The sequence below is a fragment of the Triticum aestivum genome, chromosome 1D, assembly GCF_018294505.1.
Source record: "Triticum aestivum cultivar Chinese Spring chromosome 1D, IWGSC CS RefSeq v2.1, whole genome shotgun sequence".
Taxonomy (NCBI): Eukaryota; Viridiplantae; Streptophyta; class Magnoliopsida; order Poales; family Poaceae; genus Triticum; species Triticum aestivum.
Window position 1 is genome coordinate 330,462,623 of NC_057796.1, and position 3,930 is coordinate 330,466,552.

The following is a 3,930-nucleotide window of genomic DNA, read 5'->3' on the forward strand; positions in this document are numbered from 1 at the left end:
ATATATATAGCCAATGAAGAAAAACGACGGAAACAGTGAAGATTTTGCAAAGTTGAAGAATATGAACAACTGAGGAATTTCAAAAACTGAGGAAAAACTCAAATTGAAGATTTTCAACTTTTGTGGTGGCGTGACCCACCGTATAAGAATGATGATTTCAGACACCGCGTACAATTGTCGTAGGGTTCTGAGAATCAAATTCTTCATTAATTTCTTCACACTTAGAGTGTTATTCTTCATTGATTGAAGAAAAACGTTTCTTCATGTGTTGCACATCTAAGTCATCAATTTTGCATAAGTGTTAGGATGAGCGTCCTTTTCAAAGAACATTCGAAGATTCTAAGATATTTAGCTCACACCACAACTTGCTAAATCTCTTCTCATCCAAGGGCTTTGTGAAGATATCGGCTAGCTGTTCTTCAGTCTTCACATGCTCAATAGAAATGTCACCCTTCAACACATGATCGCGAAGAAAATGATGACGAATCTGAATGTGCTTTGTCTTCGAGTGCTGAACTGGGTTGTGAGCAATCTTGATGGTACTCTCATTGTCATAGAAGAGAGGCGCATTCTTCACGTTGACGCTGTAGTCCTTGAGAGTTTGCTTCATCCACAGCAATTGAGCATAGCAAGAACCAGCAGCAATGTACTCAGCTTCAGCAGTAGACAGTGATACGCAGTTCTGTTTCTTCGAGGACCAACAGACCAAAGATCATCCGAGGAAATGACATGTACCAGATGTTGACTTGCGGTCCACACAATCACCAGCATAGTCAAAGTCAGAATATCCAATGAGATCAAAAGCCGAGCCCTTGGGGTACCATAATCCAAGTGTTGGTGTGTGAGCTAGATATCGAAGAATATGCTTCACAGCCTTATGGTGTGATTCCTTCGGTGTAGCTTGAAATCGGGCACACATGCAAACAGTAAGCATTATATCTGGCCTAGATGCACATAAATACAATAAAGAACCAATCATGGAGCGGTATACCTTATGATCGAAGTCAATACCATTTTCATCAGTGCATAGATGGCCATTTGTGGGCATAGGAATTTTGACGCCTTTGCAATCTTGCATGCCAAATTTCCTCAGTACATCCTTGAGGTATTTCTCCTGAGAGATGAATATGCCATTGGCTGTTGACGAATTTGAAGACCTAAGAAGAATTTCAATTCTCCCATCATAGACATTTGATATTCTTCACTCATCATATAGGCAAATTCATCACTATAATGTTTGTCAGTACAGCCAAAGATAATATCATCAACATATATTTGGCACACAAACAATTCATCATCATAAGATTTAGTGAAAAGAGTAGGGTCGAGTGAACCGGGTTTGAAGCCTTTCTTCATGTGGAATTCCTTCAAAGTATCATACCACACCCGAGGGGCTTGCTTGAGGCCATAGAGGGCGTTATTGAGTCTGAAGACTTTGTCAGGATGCTTAGGATCTTCAAAACCTGGGGGTTGAGCAACATATACTTCTTCCTCAAGCTTACCATTGAGGAATGCACTTTTCACATCCATTTGATATAAAGTGATATCATGATGGTTAGCATAAGCAAGTAATATGCGAATAGCTTCAAGTCTAGCAACAGGTGCAAAAGTTTCATCGAAATCAATTCCTTCAACCTGTGTGTAGCCTTGAGCTACAAGCCGAGCCTTATTCCTCACCACAAGGCCATTTTCATCTTGCTTGTTGTGGTAGATCCACTTTGTGCCAATGATATTGTGCTTGCGAGGATCTGGACGTGTAACCAGTTCCCAAACGTTGTTGAGCTCGAATTGATGTAATTCTTCTTGCATGGCCTGAATCCACTCAGGCTCCAGAAATGCTTCATCTACCTTAGTGGGCTCTGTGATAGAGACAAAAGCATAGTGCCCACAAAAGTTAGATAAATGTGAAGCTTTTGAGCGTGTGAGAGGACCTGGTGCTTCGATGTCATCGATGATCTTTTCAACTTGCACTTCTTTTGCAACGCGAGGATGAGTAGGTTGTCGTCGAGGAATTTGATCAGTATTTTCTTTAGCACCATTTTCTTCAGCAATTTCTTCAAGTGCATTAGCTCGACGTTCTTCACATTCTGGAATGAATTCTTTAGCAGATTCTTCGGTAGGAATGACATCCTCAGTAGCCTTGAACTTGATAGTTTCCTCAGGTGATGGTTCATCTATCACAGAGGGTAGGTGCTCTCTTTGCGAGCCATTAGTTTCATTGAACCGCACATCTACAGTTTCAACAACCTTGTGAAGAACCTTGTTGAAGACTCTGTAGGCGTGCGAGTCCTTTCTGTAACCAAGCATAAAACCTTCATGCGCTTTCAGTGCAAATTTAGCATTGTGATGAGGATCTCTAATCCAACATTTAGCACCGAAGACTTTGAAATAACTCACATTGGGTTTCTTGTCAGTGAGGAGTTCATATGCAGTCTTCTTGAAGAATTTGTGAAGATATACTCTGTTGATGATGTGGCATGCAGTATAAATTGCCTCAATCCAGAAGCGACGAGGCGTCTTGTACTCATCAAGCATAGTGCGAGCCATCTCAACAAGAGTTCTGTTCTTGCCTCCACGACGCCATTCTGCTGAGGAGTGTAAGGAGCGGATAACTCATGAGTAATACCAAGTTCATGAAGATAGTCATCAAGACTAGAATTCTTGAACTCAGTTCCATTGTCACTTCTGATGTGCTTGATCTTCACACCAAAGTTGGTTGAAGCCCTCGAGGAAATCGTTTGAAGACTTCCTGCACTTCATGTTTGTAAGTAACAATGTGTACCCATGTGTATCGAGAGTAATCATCAATAATAACAAAGCCATAGAGAGATGCATCATTTGTGACAGCCGAGTAATGATTAGGACCAAAGTCCATGTGAAGCAATTCGAATGGTTGAGTAGTGGTCATGATAGTCTTCGCTGGATGCTTAGCCTTGGTCATCTTTCCAGCTTCACAAGCTCCACACAAGTGATCCTTGAGGAATTTGACATTCTCAATGCCAATGACATGCTTCTTCTTCGCAAGCGTGTGCAAATTCCTCATGCCTGCATGACCAAGTCGTCGATGCCATAGCCACCCTTCTGAAGCTTTTGCAAGTAGGCACACGGCTGGTTGCGGTCCTGTAGAGAAATCAACAATATACAAGTCTCCTCTCCTAAAGCCTTCGAAGACTTTGGAATTGTCAGCTTCCATAAGCACAACACAACGATACTTGCCAAAGACAACTACCATATCAAGATCACAAAGCATTGAGACAGACATAAGGTTGTATCCTAAGGACTCGGCAAGCATGACTTTGTCCATGTGTCGATCCTTTGTGATCGCAACCTTACCTAGACCCAATACCTGACTTTTGCCTTTGTCAGCGAAGATGATATGCTTCAGATGCGATGGTGATAAGGGCGCATGTGATGCCCGGATAATCAAGCTACAGTAACCTCTGCTAGTGATGCCACGTCACGTCGATTACTGTTGCTAATCTCGCGTTAGTTCAAAACCGATTCAAAATTCAAAATTCAAAACCAAGTCAAACAATTAAAGTTTTCAAAAGTCAAAACTAAAATATTCCAGGTGTGACAAATAATACCTAGATAATAATGGTGGAGAAACCAACATCCTTAAAAATGTTTGAATGTCCTAACATAAATAAAACAGTGGCAAAACAATTAATTAAATGCCTTTTACCATTTATAAAATATCAAACTATTTTAGTTAGGAGTGAAACTTGTTGTGGCAGTGGGTTAAACCATAAGACTAATTTAGAAACTACCTTCCTAATTTATAAAACTAAGATAAATAGAAAACAAAATAGAAAACTACAAAAAAAGAAAAGAAACAAACAAAAAAAAAAGAAAAAGCAAGGAAGGACCCCCCCGGCCAAGTGGCCCAGCTGGCCACTGGCCCAACTGGGCCGACCCCCAGGCCCAGCC